The sequence below is a fragment of the Amblyomma mixtum genome, chromosome 1 (genome assembly GCF_055824585.1).
Source record: "Amblyomma mixtum isolate Tamu chromosome 1, ASM5582458v1, whole genome shotgun sequence".
Taxonomy (NCBI): domain Eukaryota; kingdom Metazoa; phylum Arthropoda; class Arachnida; order Ixodida; family Ixodidae; genus Amblyomma; species Amblyomma mixtum.
This window is the reverse complement of record NC_143012.1, coordinates 61,356,998-61,367,651: the sequence shown is the minus strand read 5'-3', so window position 1 is coordinate 61,367,651 and position 10,654 is coordinate 61,356,998. Positions and strand designations below refer to the sequence as shown.

The 10,654-nt window shown below is 48.4% G+C and overlaps 1 pseudogene; it reads left to right on the top strand.

Annotated features, from left to right (window-relative positions):
• The first annotated feature begins 9,019 nt into the window (after positions 1-9,019).
• Positions 9,020-10,336, top strand: LOC149366450 (uncharacterized; annotated as a pseudogene).
• Positions 10,337-10,654: the final 318 nt, after the last annotated feature.

The following is a 10,654-nucleotide window of genomic DNA, read 5'->3' as shown; positions in this document are numbered from 1 at the left end:
ATGTGCACGTATGTCACACCACCGCACCTCCAAGATCTGTGAAAGGGCGGCTAAGTAGCCATGCGATGTGGGTTTACAATACTCTAAGCTCGTTCGGCAAGCGCGTTTTATATGATGAAACGGCTTCATCAATCTTCTCGCAAGTTTGTCTTTTGTGCTGGTGGTTTACAATAGAAAGCGAAATTGGCCATCCCTCTGTTGTGCTTTGTGCTGGTGGTTTACAGCATACGGCAAAATCGGCGATCCCTCCATTATGTACCAAATACACATTATTTCGAAAAGCGCCGGTCATTCTTGCACTTCGCACGGTCTGTTCACAATGGTGGTGGTGGTTAGTAAATAAAGCTAGCAAAGGCATTATCACAGTGTGTCCCAGGTTCGCAGCAACGGCTGCTAGCATGCCGATAAAGAGACAACTTGTTCAAATATGTCTGTAGAAGATCCACATTTTTCATAGCCTACGAATACCTACAAGAAAAATTCCACGCCTCGAATCTCGCCGATAGCCCGCTCGCAAGGTAATTTGATGCCCTTTATAAGGCCAAAAGTGCAAGGGAATAAATACTGAGCCTTCCTTTTAAGGGCATACAAAGCATCTGAGGTGATGATATTTAACAAACGACCTAACCACGAACCCCCGCTACAACAGTGCACTCACCACGTGCCCCAAAAACATCTCCTTGCTCCACATTTATGTTCCCATCACATGTCCGAGCCCCAACTAGAGATAGTGGCTCTAGTCAATTGAGCGCCTCCGTGAAATTCCGTCACTTGCCCCTCCCTTAATGTATAAGTGTAGTCCTGTCCCTATAAAACAAACTTGGTAGTGACGTCATTTCTCGTCATAGTTTGCAGCTTCGCGTGCTTTATGTGGCGGTCTACTTGTATTGCGCCATATTTTTGAAATCATGGCACTTCACTTTGCTCAAACGGCAAATATGAGACAAGAGCGCCCTTATTTAGCCGGTCCTGCTCATGAGCCGTTGTTTGTTGAAATGGTCCCTTTTGGACCCCATTTATCAGCTCTCTTTAGGGTTACGTTACGAGACTGTCATATATAAGCATATATTGCATGTATATCTGTCATAATATTGCAAGGGTAGCTTTGCTCTTCACTCACTTATCGCGCCCGAGAACGATGACACCCCTATCGTGACCGCCGCGGAATGGTACCAGCGGCCACTTTCTTTCGGATGCACTAACAGACCGCAAGTCACACTACAATGCCAACAACACATATGCACAGGAGAATATAAAGGAGGTATGCACAAGTAGAAGGCGACATTAAATAGAGCATACCAGACCATGGCGTTGTAGGCCGATAGCTCACATACGGCCGTTAAAAAAAACGAGACGGCCTAGTTTTCAAAGCGGTACAGACACCGAACAAGTCCTTCAGCGTGCGTAATTTTCATACTGCTTTTTAAAATAAGCTCCGCGCAAGCACGACTGAACGTGCCTTCAACATTTAGAATAGCCACAAACGCGCTATCTTCCCTCATTCACATGGGCTCCCCTCATTGCCTTTCGTAACGCGTCGACCTGTGTGCACGCCATATGTTAATGAGATGTAATTTCTACGCCTGATGCACGACTCACTAACCGTGACATAAGTGTAGCGCCAGCACCAATCCTCCTCTAGTGCACGCCCTTTTATTCAAGGGAGTGCGCTAGAGGTCAGCTTACACGCCTTTTACTCCCCATAGAGGGGGATTGGTGCTAAGATTGTACAGTAGAGTGGAGAACGTTAGTAAGCTGTCGCTCCATTGCCTGCCAGATCACTGCCGCAGAAGCGATGGACACCGGAACCTTTACACTTCAACGCATCGCCACCGACAACCGCCGGCAAACAAATGGCTGGTACGCAGCTGACCTCCTTTTCGTTCGATAAGCGTGTGCCACGCGCGATACTGCGATACCTGGAACAGGCTGCTGGTCAGGAGTCCTCGGGTGGCGGCAGCCCGCGCCGTTCACATGGCCCGGCCCTGGGACGGCGGCTGGGAATGGCTGCCTCCTCTTCGTCTTCGTCGCCTAGCGAAGCGCTACGGCCCGCGCACACCGAGCCACTGTTGTTTTTTTTTTCTTAATTCGCAATAAGGTATAACTTTCGACCGGTCGTGCACTAGAGTTAGTTGTGCGGGCTATTTTCATTCAAGAGCACACAGCACCACAAACTTCTGGTTTCGCCACTAGGCTAATCTAACAGATTTTAAAACCAGTATTTTGCCTCGCTCGCAAGCATCTAAAAATGTAATCTAAAAGATAACATGCAGCTAAGGAAAATGGTGCATGATTTGCTTGCTGCTTGAGTCTTGGCGTAAGAACGAAGAAAAGGAGAAAATGTTTTTTGTAGGAAGGTTTTGCTTTGGTTTTATGGGTTTGTAATGTCCCAAAGCGACTCAGGCTATGAGGGCCACCATAGTGAAGGGCTCTGGAACTTTCGACCACCTGGGATTCTTTAACGTGCACAGACGTCGCACAGTACACGCGGCTCTAGCATTTCGCCTCCATCGAAATGCGATCGCAGCGGCCCGGACCGCACCCGCGTCTTTCGGGTCAGCACCCAAGCAACGTAGCCACTCAGCTCCGACGGAAGCTTTTCGTAGGAAGGGGATGAAACTGCTGTCTTACGTAGTCAAATAAACAGCATTAATCCACTGTGCCGGATAATTATTTTTTCGTCATTGCTGGAAAATACTACTTTAGTTTGAACGCTTTTAATCGCGCTCTAACCGTTCTCATACAATTTCTCCTATTTACCACCAGGTGGCGGTGCTTACCCGAAATATTTAGGATTAGAAAGATTACATTTATAAAAATGAAATTGGAATAAGCATTTCAAAAATCTAATCAAAAGAACCACTCGCCATGTGGCAGGGGCAGCATTCCCGAGCGGCTCACAGTTGAGTATTTGTTTTTAACACCAAAATAGAGAGTGAAGTAACTTTATTGACCAAGTGGTTTTAGGACACGTAGGTCCCTGGGTCCCCGCACGACCCCACTGCACTATACGTTCATGAGTTCATGGAGTTCCATGACGTACGTGGTCCCGTCAGTGGCGTTCGTCTGCCTGCCTGGGTCCACCGATTGCAGTAGGATCTTCCATTCCTCCCAAGTGGTCAGGAGCTCCGGGCCCCGTGGAGAAGAATCCGCAGGACATTCAAGGAGAATGTGGGGACGAGTGGCGTGGGGGTGGGTGCACTGGGTGTTTGAGGCGGTTTATGCTCGAGGGTGGATGCGGGGGCAGAAATAGGGGAGGGAAGGGTGCGGGTCTGGAGGCGGCGCCATAATATTTGGTGGCACTTGTCAAGGGATTTGTGGGGTGGGGATATGTCTGGGTCAGCTTGCTTAAGGAGTGCATGCGCTCCCAGGAAAAGCCCGACCCCGACTCCGCCGCCGCCTGGTTCATAAGGCCTCGGGCGTGGTCACTGGTGTCTTCGTTGCCGGGGTTCCCAGAGTATACAGGCACCCAGATCAGCTCCACATGGCAGGGCAGGTTTATGGGGTGGAGGGGGAGGGGAGGTAGGAGGAGAGGGGGGTGGCGAGCTGAGGATTCGGAAAGCAGTCACATGGACTCACCCTCGTGCAAAATTTAAGAGTGCATTTTTTTAGTCGGTAAGGACGCACCGGGTATCAGTGTGTGTGTAAGGGCAAGCACGATTGCCGCCTCTTCCGAGGATTTCAGGGTGGATGTGGCGGGAAGTTGAAGAGCGGCGAAAGGTTGGAGTGTGTGGTCAACCACTGCAATTGCCACGTCTTCGCCTGTACAGTCTACGTCCGCCCATACGGCGTCGACTTCCGAACCGTATTATTTCTGGAGAGCGTTTGCACGGGCTATGGAGCGGACCGAGATGTAGGTGGAGTGGGTGTTCCGAGGGAGGGGTTTTACTAGGAGCTGTGTGTGTATAGAGCGGGGCTGGTAGTAGTGGGGGGTCCGCTGCTCGTATGCGAATTTTCAGGGTGCCAAGTATGTGATGTCCCCTGAAAGACTGAGCTAGGCGAGTGTTTGTGCTTGTCTGTGCCTGTCTAGGCGAGTGCTTGTCTGTGGGCCTGCATAAGTTCGTGTGTAGTGTTGTGGAGGCAAACGGATAGAGACGTTTGCTTCTTCTACTTCTTCGAACACAGCACAGAAAGGCAATGGACAACATGAAAGGCCCAAGTATGAGCTGATTAGTCACTAGTATTTTATTTTTACACATGATGCACATATGTCAGCATCTCTCAGTGAGTTGTTTATAAGCGTAAAAGCCAGCGTGAACACGCCGACCAGAAAGCAATGTTTTTTTTAATCTATTTCATTCTCCTTTCTTTAGAGTATTACTGAAGCTCACACAGCCCATTCCAAGTGCGTCAGATCTTGAAAAGAGGAATATTTCTTTGAGCTGGAGACACAGTGTACGGCAGCCTGTTTCAGCGCTTCATCAGCAGGAACAGTCTTAGGAGGCGTTTCTTGTCGATCCAGAAGTTAGAAGGTGAGGGAGGGACCAAGTTCAGAGGCCGCGTAATAAAAACTTTACAAAGAAGTTGATCTGTGCTCCGCCTCCAAGTGAATGCCCTAGTCCAGTAAGTACTTCAGCTGGATGTCACTGAAGACGAACCCCGCAGGACAGGCAAGATACTTGCCGCATTTAGTCCTGCACTCACGCACTGACAATTCAATAACAGATGTGGCGACTGAGGCGTCATAATGGAGCGCCGAAGGAATTTTGCTCAACACTCTTAGCCCTTCTTTTTCAGTTCATTTCCGCATGTGAAATAGCGCCTGTGAGTTAAAGGCTTTTTCAATCGTCATACGACCACAAACTGCACCATGTTCTCTCCTTCCGGACGTTCTATGGACGGAGGGAAAGTTTTCGCAAAGAGTTCTCCGTTCGCTTACATAGTTCCAATGGAGCATCACAGTCGTACCCATACGTCCTGTATTGACAAAAAAAGCTACCGTTGGTTCTCATTTGGAAAATGATCCTAAATATATCATGCCTACACATGAACACATAATTGTGGAGGCTACATTGTCATCTCACGGATAAGAATTGGTTTGGTTTGGTTTAGTTTAGGGGTTTAACGTCCCAAAGCGACACAGGCTATGAGAGACGCCGTAGTGAAGAGCTCCGGGAATTTCGACCACCTGGGGTTCTTTAACGTGCACTGACATCGCACAGTACACGGGCCTCTAGAATTTCTCCTCCAAAGAAATTCAACCGCAGCGGCCGGGATCGAACCCGCGTCTTTCAGGTCAGCAGCCGAGCACCAGAACCACCGAGCCACCGCGGCGGCTCACGGATAAGAATTGACCAAAACGCCTTCCAATCAAGAGGATATTATTCAACAATATGCTTTTGTGCAATTCCTTGAATCAAATCGGTGCATGGTATCGTTCCATAGATCTGAATGAGATTATGATGAAATGGGGTCCAGCGGCAGGGTCACATACTTTTTCTGGTCGCGAAAGTTGCCTACTGCAAACGAACAATTGCCTGAGGGAAGGTGGGGATGATGATGATGATGTCCTTAGGCTTAATGGCACATACCCACGGCGGGGGATTGGCCAGGGTGCATAGCGGATATCTGCGAGCGCCTGTCTCGGGACTTATTTGCTGCCGAATTTATTCATAACTTGCTGGCTCTTTTCGCCCATGACTCTTTATTCGCTAGGAGTCACTCTGTTAATTCGACCAAATCAACGCTAATCAATTAAGCATTCTTTACGAAAAGTTTGTTTAATTTCCGCCCCTGTTATTTAATCTGCGCCCTAAAAGAAGTGTGCAATGTGAAGCGTTCACCTCCCACAAATTTAGGTTTAACAGCCGCTTTACCACCCTCAACCACCTCTGTCACGGAAACAGATTTGCTCAAAATTTTTTACATCACCTCTGTCACGGAAACTGAGTTGCTCAAATTTTTTCTAACATCTCATGTTTGCTGCATGCAATTTACAAAACTGGTAGTCACAAGCCCGCTAACGGTCAATCCCCCTTGTGGGTCTGTGCCATTTTATGAGGACAACAACAACAACGGCCAATCCCACCTCAGAGCCCCTCCCACCCCTGACCTCGTGCAAAATTTGCGAGAAGACGAAGAAGCAAAGACTTGGATGGCTGGCATTCGGTTCGCCTCTGGATAGGTGAGCGCCTACTTCTGGTTAAGAAAGCGTCAAAGCAGACACTTCTGTATTTCTCAGCTGATCTTGTACGGCATTCTTCGAAAACGGAGAGCCGGGGCCTACAGGCAGAAGACGCAGGAGTAATTCAATGTGCTCTTCGTCTTAAAGGTCTTGCCGGTTTTTCTGGTCCTTGCTACACGCATGTTGCAGGCGCGAGTGTGTGTGTGCGTACGGGAGAGGATGGTTGAATTGCGCTGATTATGTATATGGGAGCTCCTTTCAAGTTAGGTGAGGTTCAATTTGCAGAATACTGAGTAGGTACACCCGACCAAATCTTTAACTGGCTCAGGTGTTACATCGCTAAATGCACCTTGTAAAGAGGATCTTTTCGGTTACACCGCTGGCATATTAATGCTGCAATTTGGCACATGAGATGGCATTTCGTGGTTCCTTTTTGTTCATATAATGTTTGAGTGGAGTACTTGCGTGTTTAGGCCAAAGTTATGATAAATATTCATCGTCTGCCACTACGAAGAGCCGAAACAAGCGGAATACGCAGCAATGGTTCTAGTGGCGCATTTGCGCTTACTCTGGGTATACGACTTGTCCGCCAGGAAAGGAGTGGTAGTTTACCCAGAGGAGGAGGCCATATGGAACAGAACCATTGCTTCGTATGCCGCTTGTTTCGGGTCTTCGTAGTGGCAGGCGATGAATATTTCTAATCACTTTGATCTAAACACGCAAGTACCCCACTCAAACATTATATGAACAAAAAAGAACCATGGAATGTCATCTCACGCGTCAAATTACAGCATGAATATTCCAGCGGTGCAGCCGAAAAGAACCTTTTACAAGGTGCATTTAGCGATGCAACACCCGAGCCAGTTAAAGATTTGGCCGGCTGTACGTCGAACCTACCGTGTAGAGTTTCGCTATTGTTGAGCCATTCCATGGATTGATCATAAGAATCACCGGCGTTGATTCCGTTTTAGTGTTTTAGCTACACTGAAGAGTGCCATTGATTAATTCGGCATTGTATGCACACTGGGTCTCCATCCATTAAATTTAGAGCGACATGATTAAAAAAAAATAAAGAAGTCATTGTCGTCCAGTTCGCACCATGAATCCTGAAAAAAGCACCTCGGTTGCTCGTTCCTCGAACGACACCTTCTCATCGTGCCTCCTTTTCAGTCTGCGAAGCTTGTACACACACCGCGGCGGCATTCGGCTCGCTGTTCAGTAAAGTCAGGTGCGTCTTCCAACGCACGTTTGAGCAGCAGCTAAGAACACAGCACAATGGAAGGGAAATAAATCCAGTAGCTACGAATAACTCACTTATCTATGTGCCGACTCATCGGATATTGACTATTAAGGCGAGAACCTTTAATGGCTCATACTGTCGTCCGTTAGCAGAGGGTGTCACACCTTTGGCAGCGTTTAACTCGTGTTAACTCGGAAACTAAAAAAGATAGGAGAAAACGAATGGTTGCTTCAGATAGAGGACGAAAAATGAACCTAGAAACCAAGTTTGATGGCTGTATATTAGTTAATTGTAGGCAAAAATGTCTAAATTGCGTCGAAATAGCGCGGACGTCGATATAGCCACGGGAACAATGTGACGTCACATCCACCTGAAGTCGTTATGGCATAGTGAAAATTGTCACAGAATGGTCGGAAAAGCGTCGGATTTGTGTCAAATTAGATGGAGAAATGTGTAATTAAGCGTACTTAACACGTAACATCCCCGAAAGATGTATAATTTTGGTATCGATATAGCCACGGGAACGGTGTGACGTCACATCCACCGGAAGTCGTCACGGCATACTGTTCTCGGCTTTGGCCTCTCAACACTTTAGTTGCGAAAGTGTCCTCGCAATTCCAAGTGTCCTCGCAAAAAAAAAACTCATTGTTATCCAGGTCGTGAAGCGGATCCCGGAAAAGCCAAGTCAATGGGCACCTTCGCGAAATCGACGACGCATTCCCACCGTTTCTCCTCGTCACACTCAGCGCAGCCTACGCACTCGAGGCGGCATTCGACCTGTCATTTGCTGGCCTCAGGTGCGTCTTTTAGGGAACAACGGCGCGGTGGTAGCGATCACACCGCGACTCGAGGTGAAGGGAAGAAAGCAGGAAAGAGCCGCCGGGTTAACAGCGAGTCGTACGACAAGGACCAACGGCGCGCCTCTTCTCCATGGGACATGGGCAAGCAGGCAGAAACAACCGCGTCACCTACAACGACCATGTCACCGTACGTCACTCCTCCAGAGGACAAGATGTGTGCGAGCGCCGAAAAGCGGACAACTAACAACTTGAAGCTCACCACTCTGGTAAGTAAATTGGTTGTTGAGGAAAGGAAATGGCGTAGTATCTGTCTCGCATATCTCGGCGGACACCTGAACCATGCTCCTCGCTTGAGTCCCAAAGGGCTCTGGTGAAACGGGTGAGAGACGGGGCCTCGTCATGCGGTGTCCCGGACTAGGGACGCCGACCATGTAGCAAGGCCACTCTGTGGCTCCCAAACTCTTTCACCAAATAAAAGTTTTCACCACCCACCGCCGTAAGGGAAGGAAGGAAGGTAGGAGTGAAAGAAGAGAGACAGATGTGCCGTAGTGGAGGTTTCCGGAACAATTTCGACCACCTGGGGATCTTTAACGTCCACTGACATCGCACAGCACACGGGCGCCTCTTGCGTTTCACCTCCATCGAAACGCGGCCGCCGCGTTCGGGTTCGAACCCGGGTACTCCGGCTCGGAGTCGAATTTCTCCTCCATCAAAATGCGACCGCAGCGGCCGTTATCAAACCCGCGTCTTTCGGGTACGTAGCCGAGCACCATAACCACTGAGCCATCGCGGCGGCTATAGCGCATCTCGTACACGCAGGGCGTCCGAACGCAAGAACGCCAGCGCAGGTCTTGGATGAGTCCGCTGGCCGAGTACCACCTTTACAAGAGGCTTAAGTGTAGCAGCGTCACAGGCGAGAACCTGCTCCAGGTGGCGAGCCTGCGCGTCTTCTGGGACGCCTACAAGAACGACTCGAGGTAGGCCGCTGTAGACGTCTGTTACGAATTCTTTGGCTGTCAAGCATAGTTTGTTAGACATAGTCCGTGCATAGCCAACACCTGTTGGGCAGAGTCATTTAGGCATAGTTCAAACATGATCTGTTCTTGTTAGCTGCTGAGTGCTGATCTCTGAGGGTAGTCTACATCCCCATCCACCCTCAGCTGGTGATCACTGAGCCCTTTTCTTTATTTGCGTCACGAGTTTGCATCGATTGGCCGGAAAGAAACGCTCCATTTTAAACTCCATATTTGTGATCAATAAATTCATCTTTTGCTTTAGAAGAGAAGTAATCTGATTCACGAAACTTGAAACTTTTTTCTTTAGAACAATAATTAGAAGAAGTTGTCGTCAATGCCTATTTGACTTTCTCAGACAGATTCTAAAACGTGTCTATTTCCACGTTTCGGCCAAAGCTCGAATGTACTATTTGTGTGTTCCGTAAAACCACAACTAGAAAATGAACGCAAAATCCCCAACTAAAATTTTATTGGGAAAAGCGCGATTGAAATTCTTTTGAGCAACAGCTGAGTGAACTCAAAATACTTCGAGTGCATGTTGGCTTCCAGTTGATTCAACTCGAGCTCAACAAGACGTCAACTCTCGTTCAAATTTCATCTTTGTAAGGGTATTTTTATTGTAACAAGTGGAACCACTGCCACTAGGAGCAAACGTACCCTTGTTTATACTTCGACTCACGCGTTTCTGCAGTGACTAGACATCGGGCGAACTGCTGGGCATACTGGACTGGTCGGAAAGCACCCAGCACTATACTCCTGACCAGATTTTCTTCATCACCTACTGTCTCCTCCTGTGCAACACGCACTATACTCCTGACCAGATTTTCTTCATCACCTACTGTCTCCTCCTGTGCAACACGCACTATACTCCTGACCAGATTTTCTTCATCACCTACTGTCTCCTCCTGTGCAACACGCACTATACTCCTGACCAGATTTTCCTCATCACCTACTGTCTCCTCCTGTGCAACACGGGCACCAACTACGCCGCCATGGTTCGGAGCCTCCCAGACTTCGCCTCCGTCTTTGGCTGCGGCAAGCGCTCCGCCGAAGAAGACGAGAATAGCCAGTGCCGCTTCTTCGCATGATCTCGCATTCGGTGGCAAAACGCTCATGGCGCCCAAAGCCAACTCATTATTTGACTCATATTTCATGAATCAATGAATCGTAATTTGTTTGTAGGCCAGTGACTTACCGTAACCGCCCTTGGGTAATATATGTGCCAAAACATAGCTTTCTATTGGTAATAACCTTGATGTTTAGGATTCGGACTCTGGACTTTCAAGGCGAAGTACACGTGTTAACACTGGACGTTGATATGAAGAAGGAACGGTGCATGGCCACAAAAGCGCGTTACAGTTTTTTATCTCAATCATAAGCGCAATGCAAATAAGCTGTCCTGGTGAAGACACCTGTAGGTGTGTGTGTGTGTGCATGTCCTGTGTGATGTCTGAAATTTAAATGCTTACGCAAT